Source organism: Enhydra lutris, unplaced genomic scaffold, assembly GCF_002288905.1.
Source record: "Enhydra lutris kenyoni isolate GAN:26980312 unplaced genomic scaffold, ASM228890v2 scaffoldscaffold16, whole genome shotgun sequence".
Lineage (NCBI taxonomy): Eukaryota > Metazoa > Chordata > Mammalia > Carnivora > Mustelidae > Enhydra > Enhydra lutris.
This window is the reverse complement of record NW_019154100.1, coordinates 3300691-3321840: the sequence shown is the minus strand read 5'-3', so window position 1 is coordinate 3321840 and position 21150 is coordinate 3300691. Positions and strand designations below refer to the sequence as shown.

Below are 21150 nucleotides of genomic sequence, written 5' to 3'. Positions count from 1 at the left end.
TGTCATCATCCTGCTCTGAACTTGCCAGGACACACAGAATAGGGAAAACTAGGGAGACAGATACGCAGCGAAGAAACAAGCTTTTGTCAGGTCTAAAATTGCTAACAGATTAGAGTGTGTCTGACAAGGCACTGAGATTGTAACATATGTTCTTTTTAAGGAGTATTAACATTTCATGCATTAGCTACATGCTGGCTGAGAGAGCTGGAACCACTAAGCACTACGAGATATTGTTTGCAGGAGTCTGCAGTCCGCCCTCGGGATCCATCCTGAGCACGTATCTGAGGATGTGGGATGCAGGAAAGGTGGCACCAAGGGTAGGAAAGCCAGGAAAGACAGAACGCAAAGAAACAGGCTGTAACATGGGTTGAAGGTGGGGCTAACTTTTTTCTTGAAGGAGCTCCCAAAGGGAAGGGCACGTTCAGAAGAGGGAGGGAATATTTTGAAAGAAAGCTCTTTTTAGCATTTCCTCCCACCGAAATAACATTTCCCACCGAGTATTACTTCCCTAGTTGTAGGGCTGTTCTTTCTGTATCCTGAAATGGCCATTTTGCTTCCATTTCTCGAGATGGTTCTTTTTCAAGAGGGTAAAACTGTTTTAGTGCTGAATAATTATTAATATTAAAAATAAGCCAGGACTACTGGTTCATCCAGAGCACTCAAAAATCATTTGGCCTCTAATACAGGGCCCAGGTTTCCTAACAGTACACATTCATATCTAGTGTGTTATGTTTTTATAGAAAAAGTCCACGACTTTAGCTGTTTGTCTATAGGCCCTTTACAGCTCAGTTGGTTAAGCATCTGCTTTCAGCTCAGGTCATGATCCCAGGGTCCTAGGATGGAGCTCTACTCAGCGGGGAGCCTGCTTCTCCCTCTCCCTCTGCCTGCCACTCTGCCTACTTGTGTTATCTCTCATTCTGCCAAATAAATAAATAAAAATCTTTAAAATGTGCTCATTTTAAGGTTAAACATAATTCTAAATATAGATGAGAAGAACAAAAGCTGTGAAGTATTATCATACCAAAAGAGAAATAACTTCAGAGTTGGTTTGTTATCTTGGGTTATTTATGTACCTATCCAGATTTTTGTGGAAAAAAAAAAAAGTTGGGTTTGGATCCTGGGCAACACAGTCTTCATATGTAATACGTTAGTAACATCTATGATATAGGGAAAGATATTTACCATATATGCAAACATAATCTGTTAGGGGAAAAGCAATTTATATGTTGAGAGAGATAGAAAGAAGAAGAGAGGGAGAGAGACGGGGAGAGAGGGCATGACTCTCCAATCATTTTGAGTTATATGAGAAGGTAAATAAGCAGGGCACATACTTTTGACAAGGTTCCACATTTATAAAAACAGAGTTTTATAAAAACAGAGTTAACAGGGGATTAGGGAAGTGTTTTCTCATGGAGAGAGGAGCTGATTTAAGATGGGAAATAATGAGTAGAACCAATATTTTTCATCAGAGAAGTGTTACAAGTAACAGAGAGCATTGGCTAGATTTTCTTTTTTTTTTAAATTTTCTTTTTAATATTAAAAATTATCTTGGAGAGAGAGAGAATACACACTCAAAGAAAGAAAGATCTGTATGACCCATCTGCTTCTTTCATGTGATAAAACCATGGGAAGATGTGTGTGTGTGTGTGTGTGTGTGTGTGTGTGTGTGTGTGTGTGACAGAGAGAGAGAGAGAGAGAGAGAACAGAAGAGAAGAGAGAAGAAGGAGGGGGCGTATAGGAGACCTGAAAGGTGATAAGCAGATGATGCTTTTACTTCTGTACCAATCTGGTGTATCTGGCCCACTTAACATGGACAAGTTTTATTACTATGTCCTATAAGATATCTGGTTAGAAAAGTTCAGTGAAACTGGGAGAATAAAATATTCTAAGTATTATTTTTTTAAAATGGAGGGAAAAAAACTTCATTGGGGTGTGTGTGTGTGTGTGTGTGTGTGGTGTGTGTGTCTGTGTGTGCAATGAAAGAAAAATGGAGGACAGAAAAATGGAGGATAGAAAAACTGTTCAGCAAGGAAGAAACAGAAGTTGAGGGGAGTGACTGGAAAAGTTTATAAAATCACAAAGGACACAGGTGGGGGTATCCACTATGCTCACTGTTTGTACAGCAGAGGCAGGTAACCCTCTCTGAAGTTTAAGAGACTCATTTAGGACACGCAATAGGAAGGGCTTAGATTTATACAACAGGCGGCTATTCAAGAGAAAGCATCCAGGCAAAAATTGCAATAGGCACTAAGAAGTAAGCCTTGGGACATTTGGGAGGCTAGATTCTTAACAGGTTAATAAAGGAAATGCATCCCCAGCTTTTGAACCTCCCCTCCAGTGCTGCCTCCCCACAGACTGAGGAAAGGTGCTGGGCCTGGAGAGCCACTGGTTCTATTCTCTTGATTAATGCAGAAAATGGAGCATGGATTGGGAACGTTGCATTAGTATTGCTGTTGTCAACCCTAGTCACTAATAACCCAATTTGGGGGGGAGGGGGCAGAGGGGAGAAGGTTCCAGTCAAACAACAGTACTGTCTGAAGATGTAGAAAATCTTTTCTGAGGTAATTAAAAAAATCTTTTGGCGACTTTAAAGACGGGCTTTCTTACGTGCCGTGCGGCATAGAACAGCTTGTAGGCTGCAGATCAATAAATTCCAGTTAACTTTCAAGTCATGTCGGCATGTAGCCCTGACTGGTTTATTAATGTAAATTTCAGCCTTCTAAAAAGGTATGTCTAAAGAAATACGGCACTATACAGATGCTACTGAGACTGCTCCATCAGAACAGACCTTTGCATATACCGGTTACCCACATCAATAGGGAATCTTAAACTGCCGGAGAGAATAGGTCACCCCCTCCTTCTGTCTCATTCAGTTAGTGTTCTTCTTAGGAAAACCCTGAGAACCATTTCTTTTTGTTTTTAAGAGTACCTGATCTCTGAACAGCAAATATCTATGGCTTTCCTCACGCTACTCCAGCAACTAGTTAAGAATTAACAACAACAACAAAAAAAAGGTGGAAATGGAAGGAAAGAAACACAATCTCAATGTTTAAATTTCTTTGTAGGGAGAAAGGTCCGCCATCGTCTCCCTTCTTTCTCTCTTCCCTGCCACTATGTCCCCAGAACCCACTGAACTGTAAAAACAATAGCCTAGAAATGAAAAGTGAGGAAGAGCTCATGCTTTTCCTTCAATCATCTCTCCCTTGCATGCTTTCTTACCTTTGATTCTTTACCTTGTTTGCTTTTGCTATACATTTTTAAAAAGCCCTCAAATACCTGTCAAGCGGATGATCCCTTTTGCGGACTAGCTTCTAGGCATCAGGACAATCTGGAATTCCTGCTCCAAAAAGACCAGTATTTTACGAAGTACAGACTAATTTTCCTCTTAGGTGATGCCAAAAATGACTACGATAAGACAACTGAAGTTCAAACAGTGCGTCTTCAAACTAAATGGCTTCTGGGTGATCTGTGTTCCCTTCTCTCTTAAGGTGACATAAATAAGAACAGGCTTCTGGAATGCATGAAAACTGGTCAGAGACGAAAGCTGCACAGGAATTCTACTGCACCTATGAGATGTTTATTCTGAAAGAAATATTTATGAAATGGTAAGTCTATCTGAATTTGGTCCCTAATAATAGTATCTTAAGGATATGTTTTAAAAAACAAGTGCTTATGTAGAAATCTCAGATGTTTTCAGACCATTTGGGCCTTCATGGAGTTTATATAGAACATTATCATTTTACTAATAACTGAGATATATGTTTTAAGAGCCAACTGAAACAATATGGAACACGTGCCCAATTTTCATGTTGAGAATTTTAGATGAAAGACAGGTTTACACTTTCTATTTCTGACTGCATTCAGTTTTAATCAAGGTTCCTGGAGCTTCTCAATAACAGTGAAATTGTATTTAAATAGGGCCTTTAGGGTCTTTGAGTTACAGATTAATTAACTCAATTTGGACAGGGTTTTGGGGGCAACTCTAGCTCTCACATCTCTAATTTCATCTCCGGAGGTAGTCCAAGTTCCCCGAGACATCAGCAACTAAGTAACTACATAGGCTCAGAAAGACTGTGATGAAAGCATCTGAAACAATGGGATGAGGCACTACTAGTTGACATTTCCAGCCCCTTGTTGAACAGGGCTAGGACAGCAACTGCACCACTCAGCGGGATGTGGGCAGTGCGACCAAATAGTTCATGTCTGTTTCCCACTCTGCAAACACCTGAGTCAGAAGGCGGTTGTATGGACTAATCAGCGCTCAACGTGGATGTCTGGCACGGTGAGCGCTCAGTAAGTAAGATGCTGTCACTATTATTCTTATAAACCTGATCACCATGTTTCATTGTGCACAGCAGAATTCTCTAGAAATAAATGGCAAAGGGAAAAGGTTTGGGAAAAGGTTCAGGAAGAGTAGCACATGCATGCTCAGACATTTTCGGATTTTCTTCCTTGCCCTTCTCCAGGCCCAGACACCCACTCTTGTACTGTGCTGTCCAGGGCCACCATGTTTCTGGTCCACTTCAAATACATTCCAGACTTTTTAGCCTTTCTGTGCCTTTAAGTGACCCTCTCCAGAAGCCCATCCCGAACTATAAATATCCCCTGTCATCTTCAAGTCTTAGCTCACTGCTATCTTCTCCACAAAGCATTCCCTGACTGGAGGGGGCTGTCCCTGCTCTGTTTTCCTTGCACTGTATTTACATTTATATAACTATACTTCTCACCTCTTACCTTGAGCTAGTGATCCTCTTTATCTTATGTCATTCACTGTATTTACGTGACACTAAGGGACCACTGTTACAGACTGGGTGACATTCCTCTAAATTCTTATGTTGAAGCCCTGACCTCCAATGTGGCGGTATCTGGGGTTGGGAGGTAATTAGGTTGAGATGAGTTCATGAGGGTGGGCCCCCATGATGGGATGAGTAACCTTATGAGAGAGGGAGAGAGACCAGAGCCCTCCATCTCCTTCTCTCTGCTATGTGAGGATATCATGTAAAAGTGGCCACGTACAAGCCAAGAGAAGAGCTCTCACCAGGAACCAAACATGCCAGGACCTTGCTCTTGGACTTTCCAGCTTCCAGAACAGTGAGAAATAAATGCCTGCTGTTTCAACCCACCCAGTGTATCATGCTTTGTTATGGCAGCTTGAGCAGACTAACACAACCAGGGCATCAGACAGCTCACAGATCTATATGTGATTTGTTGGCCATTTGTTAATACATGTTTGCCAGTTGTCTTCTGGTTCCCATTCATCTGGGTCATTTATTTCCATGAATATCTTCCTTCCATAGAAACTTGTTAGATTCTTTTCAGTTTGCTCCTGGTTCCCCAGCAACTAAATGCAAATATTTCACTTTACGTGCAACTATGCTAGATGCTATGGAATACATTGACTTTACATCAAGAAGTTTTATAGTCGGTCCCCTTGGAAGTGGAAAGTAAATACATATAACAGTAAAATTAATCTGACTAATTACTGAAACAAAAAGGTTCTGAGGCCAATAAAGGCCAAGGAGATAACGTACATGAGGGAAGCATGTTACATTAATTTATATAAAGAAATATGCTCTTGTCAATTTTTCTTCAACAAGCTCCTTTGGCTATTTTTACATTTGTCATTTAGGACAGAGACATTGTTACAAGTGATGTCTCACTTTTCTTTTACCTCTGCCATAAGATAAGCCACCGCAAAAAGGTGAAGGTGAGGACTATCTGGTTCCCAGCCTCAGGGCAGAGACTGTGGCCAAGTTCAGAGCACAGCCTCTTCTAAAGAAGGCATGACTCAACCCGCAACCGTAGCTGATGGCTGCAGTTAGAGAACACCAGAATGGCTCAATGATCCTTTTCTTTTTATTGAGATGCAGAAAAATGTGGATTTTTATGTAGAATCTACATAGTTGTCAATGCTGGCTCTTACCATAAAGGTTTAAAAACACTGTTTGAGGCAAATCCAACGTGTGTGGCCAGGGTCTGCTAAAAGCTGCCAGGTAATGGCCTCCAGAGTGTTCTGGAGAATCAGAGCAAAACAAACACTTGTAGTGCGGAGCTCTGCATGGGGAAGAGTTCCCAGACAGGATGCTGAGCAGGACACATCCACAACATATTTCTGCCTTTCTTCTGACCTCTCTTTCTCTCGTCTGTGCTGACCTTTCCCCACAGCTCAGTATCAGTGAGCCCATTTTTGAACCATTATGTCGATCTCATCAGAGCGCTGTCATCTTCGGTTCAGCTTTTAACTGCTCGCTCTCTACTGATACACCAACCTAAATTAAAGCCCACTTCTACTGGGCATGGGCAGACGGCCTCCTTGTCCCCAGCCACCGTTCCCCCCTCCCCAGTTCTTCTAGGCCACCAGGGAAGGTGCCATCTGGCCAATGCTCTAGGCTCACAATGTGGGAAGCAATTCTAATTCTTCTCTTGCCTATCCTCTCCCACTTCAACCACAGGACTACCTCACATGAATGATTTCTTTGGAATGATTTTCAACAACCCTCTATGGAGGGCCAAGAAACTGAAATAATCTTCCTTAAAGATTGCTTCCATCTTATCACGGTCTTTGCTTCACTCAAGTAAATTCTTGCCATCCCCTGCATAGAACAGGTTCAGTTCTACCTTTGTCCTTTTCTGCTGATGACAAAAAAATAGTCTCTTGGATATCTTACCAATCCCCTTTCTTCATCCTCTTTAAAACTCATGTCAAACTGAATCCCAATTTGTTCTTCCTTCTGTCATGATTATGTATGATCTTTTTAAGATTTTATATATTTACGTGAGAGGGAGACAGAGACAGAGAAAGAGAGACAGAGAGAGCATGAGCGCATATGCAGGGGAGCAGCAGAGGGAGAGGGAGAAGCAGAGTCCCTGCTGAGCAAGGTGTCTATTGTGAGACTTGATCCCAGGGCCCTGGGATCATGACCTGAGCCGAAGGCAGAGGCTTAACCCACTGAGCCCCCCAGATGCCCCTGATTATATATGATTTGTACCAAGAAATACATTGTGTTGTAAGGATTTCTTGCTAAAAATTTTGCTTTAGTAAAAGAAATGGTAAGACAAACCAAAAACAATTATAAAAGAATTCGAATCAATATGTCTTTTGTTTCTCACAGACTTCATGGAATTTGGGATTCCTAATAGCTACTGAGCCCTTGTTACAAACCAAGCAAGCCACTGTGCTAAATACTTTATGTGTGTCATTCCATTTAATCTCAACATGCTGATAAGAAAGGCACTATTCCTCATCCTGATCGACAGACGGCGAAAACCTCAGGCAGAGGACGTTAAGACTTAGCCCAGGTCAGGGAGCTATTAAGGAGTGCAGTGAAGCCTCAAGGCCCGAGCTACTAGGCCAAGCCAAGCCCTAAGCCCTCCTCTACACAGCTTCCCTGAGTTCAGAGAGCTGCCTGTTCAGAGTGAAGGCCACTGCTAACAGGCTGATACTAATGCAATGAATGACTAATAAAAGGTCCACGAACATAAAGTCCAAAGAAAGGAAGCCCATAACTGTTTCACATGTTTTTAAAGATATTTATTTATTTGACAGACAGAGATTACAAGTAGGCAGAGAGGCAGGCAGAGAGAGGGGGGAAGCAGGCTCCCTGCCGAGCAGAGAGCCTGATGCAGGACTCGATCCCAGGACTCTGAGATCATGACCTGAGCTGAAGGCAGAGGCTTAACCCACTGAGCCACACAGGCGCCCCAATGTTTCACATTTTTCACATCTAGACAAAACAGAACTCATAACTAAATGAAAGAGTTATTTAACATGAGATCCCAGCTTTTGGACACTGTGTGTCACCTAGATCCCCTCAGCAAAATCAAAGGCAGAAAAAGTGACTGCTTCACCTACTTTAACTTTCCAAAGGAAGTCAAATAAAATGCACTTTTAGGAAAGCCAGCTTGTTTTATTATTTATTTTGATTAAAGAGACTGCCTCTCCCCTGGGTCCCCAGTTCTCTGAGGACCTTATTTGGGCATGTGAGGCTGCCTGGCTCCTTCTTGCTCATGTCACCAATGCTCACTTCTGCCTTTTGTCCCTCCCTCATGAATCAGACAAGAAAAGTGGGAGAAAGACTCGAGTTGCTTTCCCCTTTTCTAATGGTAAGGCTGTTTAAAGTCAGTTCAGATTTAGTGTTGTCCTGGTTATATGCTAAGTCTCAGAGTTTTCTACGGATTAGTAGGGAAACTGCATTTCAACTTAAGAAAGAAAGAAAGAAAGAAAGAAAGAAAGAAAGAAAGAAAGAAAGAAAGCAAGCAAGCCCAAACAACTGAGGGCTGGATAGTTTCCCAAGCCCTCCCTAGAGCAGAAAAGCAATATAAGGACTGTTCTGGTCCTGGCGGTTACTGTATTTAGTTCTAAAAATCCCAAGAAGGGACCTGGGAAATCATTTATTCAAACTTTAGGCCACTGAATCCTTTGTTTAAAAGATATTTTAGGTGGAAACAAAATGAGGACAGCAGATTAAAGTGGAGCTACTTTGATGGGGAGAGTGATGGACTTGGAGTCCTGCCCAGTGTCACCCCCCCCGACCCCCTCCCAAGAGAAACCTTGAAAGGGATCAGAGGAGCAGCCACTGGCTTTCAAAGTTGTTTTGGCCACAGCTCATGGCAAAAACACATTTTATTAACTGACTCAGTACAGGTGCACAAGAGCACACACAAACCCCTACACAGAGCTGAGACAAAACTTCCATCAAACAATGCTCCTACTACACCTGGCATCTGACATTCTCCTTTCTCATTTTGTCCATTCCATTTAAAAAAACACTATTTCTAGCCCACTGGATTTTGATCACTGCACATGAAAGGAGTTCAAAAGTACCGTATGCAATGACAATGCTCAAAGTAATTGTATAGATAAGAAAATTTTGCTCATGTCTCTTTGTCGTTGTCTTTAAGAAACTGATGAGGGAAAAGGAGCAGTGAGAAGTGGTAAGCAGAGGCTTACCCTTGGATGTAGGGTTAATTCACTTGGTCTAAGAAGGGCAGATTCCCTTCGGAGGGAGTTGGGACTGCTGACCCACCGTGATGTCTGGTCTTTTTTCTCATGACACATCATGGGCCTAGTCCACAAAGGTTTCCACCATGTGGACCAGAAAATCAGGGAAAGTCAGAATCTAGGCAATAAAACGGAGGAGGAGAGACAACATGTCTGTGTTTGAGTCTCTGCTTCCAGTTTATGCCTAAGGCTGTTTTATTTTTGTCCTTGATTCCATAAAACATCCTATGTCTTGTAATCTCCATTTAAAAAAAAAAAAGAAAAAGAGGTAGAAGAGAGGAAAAGAAATCCCAGCACAGTCATGACAACAGTTCGAAAATAAGTTGTCATTAGTATACATAAAACCTATTCATGCTACAAAATTAGGACCAACCTAAGAAAAAAAAACCCACTACCCCCTTTAACGAACAACACCACAGCAAATCTCTCTGGTGGATCTGAAGAAAGCGAAAGAGAATGCAAATGCATCTTTGAGGAAAGAATTCCCAATGTCTACTCTTTTCTACCCTTTGGATGGTTGACTCACCAGGCCAATCCAGTGGCAGCCACAGAATTTAAAGGTTTCAATGAACTTTCTACACTAACTTAAAAGACCCATCTCCCAATACCATTTATTCAAATGTGTGTCCCTTTTTACTCTTCATTTTTGCAAGAGGCTGTAAGACATACATCTTTAGGGAAAAAACAAAAAACCTCACAAAAACCTAGCCACAGTAAACGTGCAACAAAGAAGACTTCAAACATACGTACTTCCACACCCAATCATAAAATGGGCTTTTCTAAATTTCTTTCTACAAAAATAAATACGAGAAAGTAATAAAAAAAGATAAAGCCTTCATACAGAATTGCAGCAATTATATCCCCACAGCTACACTATAACCCAAAACTTTGCAAAGGCTTTGATTACTGAACCATGGCTGAAGTGAATAATTTGCTTTTCACTAAGAAAACAAGCACATTCATTCTCACCACAATGGAGAGAGGCAGTTTTAATTAAACCTTATCAAAAGATGAATAAAGAATAAACTCAATACCCATTCCACAGGACTCTATTTTCATCTGTTTAGTTTAAGCTTGCCATGTTCGTGCAATAATTATCCACTGTCCAAGGAATGCTGGCGTTGTGTTAATGTTGGTAAAGATTTAATTAGCTCAATTATCTGGAGAGTATTGAAGTGAGGCTCAGCACAGTACAAATTTCTTCAGGCTTTATACATACCTCTGATCAAAATACATGAAACTGAAATCTAAGTGAACAAAAGACTCTTACTTCTACAATTCTACTATTGAAACAGTTCCATACTTCATAATTTTATTACTCCAACTGGGCGGGGAGGAAGAACCCTCACTGTAAGTCTTCAGAAGTAGAATTCGTAAGTGAAGGCTTATCTTGGTGTGTGTGTGAGTGTGTGTACACACGGTGCATGCAGCTAACTTCCTAATCTGTAAATATGTTCTTAGAAAGTTAATTAAATTTGTCTTTTAGATAAATATTAATGCCAAAGTCGAGTCCTTTTAAAAATTTTTATCTTTTTCTTGTAGTCTCCACATAATACGTTTTTCTCGGAAAACGAAGCATTTAAAAGGCATTGAGAGCACAGTAACACAGACAACTGTTTCAATCTGTCAGACACCAGGGACAGACAGTAGGGCTCATTTCAAAAAACAGATTGGCCCCCAGCGGCCTGACCTTCCTGGTGGGAAAGAGAACATAGCGCTGTGCTTGACAAGCTCAGCAACAAAGAGGTGTTTTCAGGTCCCCCCAATTCAGACACGCTTCTCACAGGGAAAAATGCAAAGCAGGAGAAAGACATGCACCACTTCCAGCAAAGCGGAGTTTACTTAGTTCAGAGACAAGGATCTCAACAATAACAAAAAATAATGTATTTAGGAAAGTAGCAGGCACTTATCTATTCATTTGTAACTTCAGAAAGCTCTCATCTGGCCCCTGCCAATGTCTTAGCTTCCAATCTCACCTGTAATCCAAACTCACTGGTATTACAACATCAGAGGAAACCTGCAAATATGAATATCTTGATAAAAGGTTGCTTAATTACTTTACCAGTGAAGAGGGCATAACTCTCTCTCAGAAGCTGGTTCATGCTAATTTCAAAGTAAGCTTTCTCTCTCTCTCTCTTTCACATGTTACAGGTTTCACCTTTGTTTTGAAATTCAGAGGGACATTTCTTTGACAGATTTTTTCATTGCTTATTTTTATTTTGAATTTGTATAGGGTCTTCTATGCAGATCTCCGAAGGAGCCAGAAATCCAGCAGAAGTATCAACAACAATAAAAAAATTGATAAAGTCATTTTTTAAAAGATTTTATTTATTTATTTGACAGAGATCACAAGTAGGCAGAGAGGCAGGCAGATAGAGAGGGGGAAACAGGCTCCCCCCTGAGCAGAGAGCCTGATGCGGGGCTCGATCCCAGAACCCAGGGATCATGACCTGAGCAGAAGGCAGAGGCTTTAACCCACTGAGCCACCCAGGAGCACAGATAAAGTAATATTTTTAATTAAAAAAGTCTCAAGCTAAATTAGCTGTGATGAATAAATATCTACCTTTTTTCCTAACTTCCAATATACAATTTTATTGTATATCTTGCTTAATTAGCTATAAAGCCACATTTAGTTTGTATGTTTTGAAATATATACAGAATATATTAGTATTATATATTATATCATATATAATATACACAGACTGAAATGTAATTATAATATATAAATATAATATATAATAAAATAATATAATCAATAAACACACACACACACACACACACACATACACATATATAAAACCCATATTTTCTGAAGCATTAAGCTCCACACAGAGGGCAAATTTAAAAGGCACTCACAACTGCCCACACTACCCTTATAGACCAGTACACCATCATTTTTAAAAATTCAGATTCCGAGTTTTAGTACCTACTTTCCTGAACTGTAAGGATTATGGGCACTTAGGCTCACACCAACGAGTGCAGCTGAAACAAGTCCTGGTTTCTGACCCATAAATATCATGCCGATTTATTACATAAGCAGGTACTGTAGCTACACGCGCCTCACTATAAATGTGTGGACTATTAGAAAAACTTCCCCTGAAGGATAGACCATCGCATACTCCACAGTCCACCACAGTTTATAAAAGGAGGCATACTTTTGACAACCAGACACACATCACAATCATAAGCTCATGTTGCCAGAGAAAAGATAAGGTTGCTCAGGAGGCGAGGGAACTTTCTGCTTAATGGTCCAAGCAATTTGCCTCAACTTTTAGACTTAAACACTCCAATCTCAGAAAATTCTGTGAAGAAATAGGACAATGATCCATGGCAATTGAAAAATTGTTTTTTTAATCTGCCACATTTTCCTGAGCCATCTTTTTGGGGGAATTATGTTAAGGACTTCTTTGAGCTGGCAAAGAAAGACACAACCAAGGGTTGGTTTCACCTTGTTTTCTAGCCTGTGAACACATTCATGGCATGACTCACTCAGTGTGGCTCAAAAAGATATCCTCGGAACTTCAGAGTATTTTGTGCAAGAACAAAGGGTGCTTGGGTTCAGTTTGCAACACGAGTCATTTTTACCACACAAATTCCCTTCTTTTGTGCTGGCAAAGGGGGATACTTTGAGCCCTGTGGGTTTAGAAGATCTTCAAACAGACAATAGTGTGCAAACAACCCTCAAGAACATAACTTGACGAGAACAACCTCAAGGCTGAGACCCAGGCTTTGAGAAAGGCCCCTTCAGATTTCCTTCTGCTCTCCACCCCGAACAAAGCCTGCCTGACAATACTGAAATCTCTTCCTTTCTTTGGATTAAAACCCCTTTGCAGGAAAAGTATGCAAATGCCATCCGTGGCTCCCTTGTCTGAGGCTACTCTCACCCAGCTATCTTTTCTCTGTCTGGCTTCCCCTGCAGACCATCGCCTGCCTGACACGGAGACCAGCCTTCCAATTCAACATCCTTCAACGCTCTGACAGTCAGCTCCCTGGGCCCACCACTGACTCTAAAAGGGGCTCATTTAGTCATAATTAACTATTCCCTGCATATTTCCTAAGGTATGGTAATTGTGCTAAAAGCCAACAAGTGAGGCATTCATTCTAGTTCTCATTTAAATCTTTTTTCCCCCTCAGCAGTCTCCCTCCCTCTGCCTTCTTTCCACTCCACCCAGCCGCCCCCCAACCACACACACACACTTTTCTTTTTTCCCTCCTCCCAGGGAATATTTCAAGCCAAGAGATGGAATGAAGGTAGAAATGAGAAACTACAGAAAACAGCTCAAAAAGCAAAGCTTACTGAATGGTGAAGTATCACATGGAAAGTCACAAAGAAAGAGAGAAAGAATTAAAAATGAAACAAATTGTTTCCTTGGCACAAATACATAAACATGTATAAATATAAATGTGTATGTTTGTGTAGACACATGATACAAAAATTCTACAGAGGCATTTTCCTTCACTTACATATTTTTCTTCTCAAAATCTATTTTTACTCAGCATTATAGATAAAAGGTACAAATAAAAGGTGATGATTTTCTCTCACCAGCCTTTCTTTTTTATCCTTAAGCTGAAGACAAGACAGACGTAAGTTCAAGAATCTTAATTTCTGACCTCTTGCAAATATTTTGGGTGCTGGCAAGTGGTCAGTGGACTACTGAAGACTGTATTACGTTCTTGCAGGCAGACCAACGCTATCATGATCAGGAGAAGTTTTGGGAATGAGGTGAGGTGATACATTATTTACCTCAAAGACTTTCCATCAGCCATGAGCTGTTGAGCTGTAGTTAAATGGATTTAACTATAAAACAGTCATGGCTTTCTTGCAATGTCTCCATGCTCTCAACACACAGAACAATATTGTGCCATTAGTCTTGGCATAGGGAAGGAGATAATCTTCCATTAAAAAAGACTCAAAACAGCCTTTTGAAAAATTTATTCAGATAAGCAGAAGGTGAAGAATCTGGAATTCCAAATTTTTATTCTGATGTGATTACTTTAGCTCTTCTATTTATTTGCTTTGGCTAAACTACATTTCCATGCTGTTCCTTAATCATCTAGACACCGCTATTTCTATTGTTAATTTACCAGCACTTCTTAGGAGTAATAGAAAATACTTGAAATTATGAAATACTCTGTGTTTATAAATGAGTTTATTTGGCTTGGTGTTTGACTCTTCATCATATGCTACTATCTACAGAAGAAAGTCTGGTATTGAGAGAACATCAAAGAGCTGGGACCCATTCAAGATGGCTCTGCAGTTGGACTTACAGTGAGAACCTACCATTGCTATAAAACTGTAAATTAACTAACTTTTCCAGTTATGCAATAAAGTTTATAAATCCATTTTTCTCTAATAAACCAGGGATATACCAATTTAATTGTATTTCCCTTGCCATTTTTCCTTACACTTAAGTTTTACATACATATAAGCAGAATGTTCTACCTTTTTTTACATTATCCCATGTACTTCTGCATGTTCATTACTTTTATGACTATAATTTTTAAGGCTGTCGTAATATTCCATTTAGTTTGGTATACTTTACTCAACAATTTCTTATAAAAATACTGAAGTCATCCATTCTAATTTATATTTAATCTGTCTTATGTTAGTTGTTTTAACGTTTTTTTCTCTGTTACTATGTCTTTATGATCAAAAATGTTATTGTGTTACTAAATATTAGGTGGTTTTAAGTAATTGGTTGAAGTATAGCTGATAAGCAATATTAAATTAGTTTCACGTATACAATACAGCAATTCCATATAAATACATATCTTATATAAGTATATGGATATATATATACATATATATGTGTATGTATGTGTCTTGCTCTCTCTCTCTCTATATATATATGAAATGCTCAGTATAGTTGCCATCTGTCACCATTCAAAATTATTACAATACTACAAAAGAAACGCTCATAAATTTTTATTCCTGGAAAACTAGTTATCTCATGTCTTAAGTTTTATTTCCTCTAAATTTCACATTGAAAATCTACCTATTCATAAAACTTAAATTAAGGGAGTCATTATTCACTTCACAAAAAGATATGTAAGCAGAGAAGGCATACCGTTTCAACTAAAATTATTCATGCATAACTTTCCAAGAGACATGTTATGTACATATAGAAAAATGTATACTAAAGGAATCATACCTGTAATAGATTCACAGAATTATAGGGCTGAAGGATGAATAGATTTCAGCCAAAAAGAAGCGTAAATATTGGCAAAATTTCTAATATTCTAATACATGTTAGATGAAAACATCAATGGAATTTAATGCATTTTCTTTACTTACTTTCAAGACATGACTTATCATAATAAGAAGTTCAAAGAAAAAAAAAACACTGCATCTTCTTTCAAGTTGTTTTATGATCCCTAAAGGATCTTCCCAGCTTTAAGATGTTTTGATTCTTGGGCACCTGGGTGACTCAGTTGGTTAAGTGACTGCCTTCAGTTCAGGTCATGATCCTGGAGTCTCAGGATTAAGTCCCGCATCAGGATCCCTGCTCAGTAGGGTATCTGCTTCTCTCCCTGACCCTCTCTCCTCTCATGCTCTCCCTCTCTCTCATTCTGTCAAATAAATAAATAAAATCTTTACTTAAAAAAAAAAAAAAAAAGATGTTTTGATTCTTCTGTATCTGCCCAGGAAGTTGTATATATTTCCCCATGGGCAATCACATTAAAATCCAAACCCTTTAGCATGTCATTCCAGACCCTTCACAACCCAGCTTCAGATTCTGTTTTCAGTTCTGTCCCTTCTCACTCCTCCTATCCATGCTCTTTGGCTTTACCAGTCCGTTCCCTATAATGCTACACTTTGTGACATGACTTGGCTCTCAGTGTTTCCTCTGTGAGACAACACCCTTTGCCTCCTTCTTGTCCATGGAAAATAGAATTCCTCTCATGGCTCAAAATCTCCTGCATTGTGAGACCTTTCCAAGCTCCACTGGCAGAATTAATTTTTACCTCATCTGTCCCCCCACGTAGCTTCATGCCACCTCCTACCACAGCCTTCATCATCCTGAATTTAAATGTTCTTTTCTATGTCTCTAAATGGTGAAGGTCTTGAAGCTAGAAGCTGTGTTATTCACTCCTTCCTACAACAGCACCATATAATGGCTACTCAAAAAATATTTGCTGAAAGAACAGGAGATTGTGGTATGGTAAGTTAGCTGGATATTCACTAATTCGGTCAACATTTTAAAAATATTTAATGAGCTTAAATTATGTGTCATACTAGGAAATGGAGATAAAATTGTGAAATGGGGATAAAATATCACCAAACCCCTGTAGGCTGACATTTAGATTCTAGTGGGGAAGACAGACAAATCATAGGAGACTTCAGTACAGAGGGGCTGAAACTTGGTTTTATTCCCAGCATGTACAAAACAGCTAGATATTTATTCATGTTCATGAAATATATTTCACAGTCAGACATGTTGCTAAATTCTATAACTAATCATAAGTCAGAAGATAGAACATCTCTGATTTCCTAACTCAGACACTGTCCTCTCTGCCAGTGACTCCTCTCCATTTCTACCCATTTTCACTTGGAAGGTCTGAGCCTTAAGAGTCATTTCCCCTGCCTCTCCTGATATGTCCTCAGTTCAGGAACTCATATTGAATTCCTTCCATCTGATTGAGAACCTGTCCCAGATTTCCTGCTTCTCTGATTTTACTTGCTAAATATCACAGTGGCTTTAAAACCTCACCTGTCTTAACCTAGTGATCAAGGTCAACATGGCCAGTGATCAGGCTTATGGACATTATGTACTTCCTGACATGCTGTGAAGGGATGAGCACTTCATGTGGGTGGTACTCTTCCCTGAAATCCCTCACCATGAGAACATCATGAGGGACGTTCTACAAAATACCTGAACAGTATTCTTCGAAAGAATCAAGGTCACGAAAAACAAGAGAATATTGAGAAACTATCATAGTTTCATAGAGACCGGATGGGAGTAAAGAGATATGATTAAATGCAATGTGCTACTCTGTATGGGCTCCAGGAACAAAAGACAGAAAGTATGAAAACAGGTGCACTACAAATATAGTTGTAGTTTAATCACTAGTATGGTACCTGCATTGATGGCTTAAGTTGATAAACATACCATGGTTATAAAAGTTGTTAATATTAGAAGTTAGGTGAAGGGTGGGCACCTGGGTGGCTCAGTGGGTTAAAGCCTCCGCCTTTGGCTCAGATCATGATCCCAGGGTCCTGGGATCGAGTCCCGCATCGGGTTCTCTGCTTAGCAGGGAGCCTGCTTCCCACCCACCCCTCTCTGCCTGCCTCTCTGTCTACTTGTGATCTCTGTCTGTCAGATAAATAAAATCTTAAAAAAAAAAAAAGAAATTAGGTGAAGGGTATAGCTTTCTGCACTGGTTTTACAACTCTTCTGTAAATTTAACAGTATTTCAAAATAAAGAGTTAAAAAAACACAACCCTAATCTGATGACTACTCATGCTGAGCAGTTACTTTCAATTCTGAACCCCCAAATGCACCCAGATTTCTCCAAGCTACCTCATAGCAGGGAGCAGGGAAAGAGCAGAGTTCATTCTCCTGAAAAAAGTTGAATTTACAGTGAGTCTGCCCTGGGTGCTGTCCCAACAGTCCTCTTGAGTCCTAGGCACAAGCTATGTGAACTGGCCTGAAGCTTTACGGTCTTCTAATCAGAGCCTCTCCCTGCGAGGTCAAAACTAATGTGTATAGAAAAGGGAAAGCTACAGTCCAAAAAACTAATATAGAGAAAAGTTCTTTTAAAAACTGGCCTACTAGGGCGCCTGGGTGGCTCAGTGGGTTAAGCCTCTGCCTTCGGCTCAGGTCATGATCTCAGGGTCCTGGGATCGAGGCCCGCATCGGGCTCTCTGCTCAGCAGGGAGCCTGCTTTCTCCTCTCTCTCTATGCCTGCCTCTCTGCCTACTTGTGATCTCTCTCTGTTTCAAATAAATAAATAATAAAATCTTTAAAAAAAAAAAAACAAAAACTGGCCTACTAGGGGGGCCTGAGTGGCTCAGCAGTATGTTAAGCATCTGCCTTTGGCTCAGGTGGTGATCCTGGGGTTCTGGTATTGAGCCCTGCATCAGGGCCCTGCTCAGCAGGAACCTGCTTCTTCCTCTCCCTCTGCCCCACCGCCCCCCTGCTTGTGCACATGCTCTCTCACTCTCTCAAATAAATAAATACAATCTTAAAAAAGAAAAAAAAAAAAAAAGGAATTGGCCTACTAATCTTCAGGGGCATAGTAAATGGTACTCTACTATAATTTTCAGATGGCATCTGTGTGAACACAAGAATAAGGATTTATACCCATCATAAATTGAAAAACAGATATTCAATTAGATGGTTAGAACTGGTATAACTTTGTAAAAAAAACAGATTGCACTGAACTGGGATAACTTTATAAAGAGAAAAGATTGCACTGAATAGCAATTTATTCAAAGGGGAAAAATATTACCCATAAAATTAGCATGTTAGAGTTAATGAATGACACTGCTGATATAGAGTAGTGGCTCTCACATTTTTTGGCTGTTAAGGACACTTTATACTACTAAAAATTACAGAAGACCCCCAGGGGCACCTTAAGGTTAAGCATCTGACTCTTGATTTAGGCTCAGATCAGGATCTCAGGGTCCCCCTTGGGCTCCACATTCAGCAAGGAGTCTGCTTCTCTTGTTCTCCATCTGCCCCTCCCACACTTATGTATATGCACACCCTCTCTCTCTAAAATAGATAAATAAGTCTTTAAAAAAATTATAGAGGATCCTTAAAGATCTTTTGTATATATGGATTATAGTTATTGATATTTACCATATTTGAAAATAAAATTGATAATTTAAAATATTAATTTATTAGTTCATTAAAAACCCACTGTGCTGACATTAGATATTATTTTAATAAAAAATAACTATATTTCCAAGAAGAATTAGTGAGGTGGTGGCACTGCTTTACAGTTATGCAAATCTTTTTAAAAATGTCTAGCTGATATAAAACAGCTGGATTCTCATATCTGCTTCTGTATTTAATCTGTCCTATGTTATACTGCATTGGTTGAAGCAACTGAAGAAAATGTGGCCTCTCACAGATACATAGTTGGAAAAGAAAAAAGTATTTTAATAGTCCTTTCAGATAATCATGGATATATATATTCTTTTATATTACAACAAAACTCAACATGCAGTAATTTCTTTTTTTTTTTTTTTTTTAAGATTTTGTTTATTTATTTGAGAGAGAGTGTGAGCGAGTGAGAGCACAAGTGGGAGGAAGGGACAGAGGGAGAAGCGGACTCTTCTCTGAGCGGGGAGCCCGATGTGGAACTCGATACCAGGCCCCCAAGATACGACCTGGACCGAAGACAAGTGCTTAACTCACTGAGCCACCCAGGTGCCCCAACAAGTGGTAATTTCTAAAGGGTCAGTGGTACTAGGAAATCTGAAATGGTATCAATGAATTCTTCATATTCCTTATTTTAAATCTATTGGTTTATTTCATATTTCCAGTGACTATTTTATCCATGTAGTGATTTTCTAAAATCGTGCATAGATCATTTGGAAAATATGGATCCAATGTTTTTAGAGATTTTCAAACATTGACATATTTCACTATATAATATAAAAAAATCATGTGCTTATATCACCATCCACTTTACCTGAGAAGTGTGTTTTGGGAACTATCAAGCTCACAGGGACAGATAAGGTTTACAAGTTTCCCCAAGTTCTAATTTTCTATTGAAAGCTTTAATTTTATCATCGACAGCAAAAGCGGTCAATTGTCTTCCTTGGGTGACAGACTCACTTTTTGTTCATGTTTGAGAAAATCATGTCTGATAAAATGCCAGGAAGAAAAACAGCTAGTAAACCCTGCAACTCAAACACCTGCACCAGAGCTTCTCCTTGAGACAACCACAGTAATTTGGAACATGGACGTGGCTTATGCCCACTTCCCTGTTAGTCCCACAGAATATTAAGACATTTACTCAAAGTGAGAGGTTTAAGAAAATGAATAATTTTTAGTTCTTAATGGAAGACATTATTAAGTGAAACTGCCTTTGAAAAACACTTACCACTGTGGAGTGGTAAAACAAAACACCAATCTCCCCCACCCGCCCCCAAAAAAACTAAAAAAAAAAAAACCCAAAACAAAAAAAACCCCAAACCCCCAACACACACACACATGCAAAAACCAAAAAACCGCATACCAAAAACTAGTGCCTACAAATTCAGTTTGGTGCCCCTGCCTTAATACATGCTGGCCCACTGCTTTTGCACCACTACTGGAAATGTCCTCAGTGCAAAAGGCAAAGGGTATCTTAGTTTTATTATGCAAACAATCTTGACCCCCATGGAGCCTCTGGGGATCCCTAGGGTTTAGAGACCACACTGTGAGAACTGCTGATACAGAGGACAGTTATAAGGATGCCTTATCTGTGGAGACCTTATCTGAGGGGAACTTACAAATCTGAAGGTGAAACTTTTAACAAGGTCACTCAATCTATAGAGCAGTGAACATATTCAGCAAAGGGAATTACAAATACAGGAACACCAATGTGAAATAAATACTATTTTAGTTAATAGAAAGAAGATTGATTGAGAAGAATACAAAAGAGTAGAGATTCTATAAAGTCTGTGATTGCCGAGCTGAATGTGGAAGGCCAACTTGAAGGCAGGGAACAGAAAGAAGGATGGCGGATGAGACCAGATATGGACACAAGCACTACCTTCACCACCCGTCTGCATGGCCAGACACCTCAGTCTTGCCCATCTCGAGAGATATAAGGGCATCTCAGCTAAAAAGCCAGTCTGAACAATGGGAAACCGACTTATGGATGACCAGACTCAATTCTCTTTTTTTTCTTAAAAAAAATTTTTTTGACAATCCTTTCTCTCAAAATAATTGATTTATTCATTTTTTTAAATACATCTGTCAGTTATTAACAAATTGACTGGCAGAATTAAAAAAAAAAAACCCACCTGTCAGTTATTAACAAACTGAGTGACTGCAGCAGAATTAAAAAAAAAAACAAAAAAACTTAACTTTAGATGAACCATTTCAAATAGTATTTCCTAGATTTTTTTCAAAGGCCAGCTTCTGGACCACACAATAAAACTCCCAAATGAGGGGATGAGTGGATTCACACTGATGTTTAAAGTTTTA

At 39.6% G+C, this 21150-nt stretch overlaps 1 protein-coding gene across 1 annotated transcript in view; it reads right to left on the bottom strand.

The window, feature by feature from the left end:
* LOC111147311 (cyclin dependent kinase 14) overlaps positions 1-21150 on the bottom strand; it is a 584276-nt gene that overhangs the window by 51793 nt on the left and 511333 nt on the right. The window lies entirely within an intron of this gene.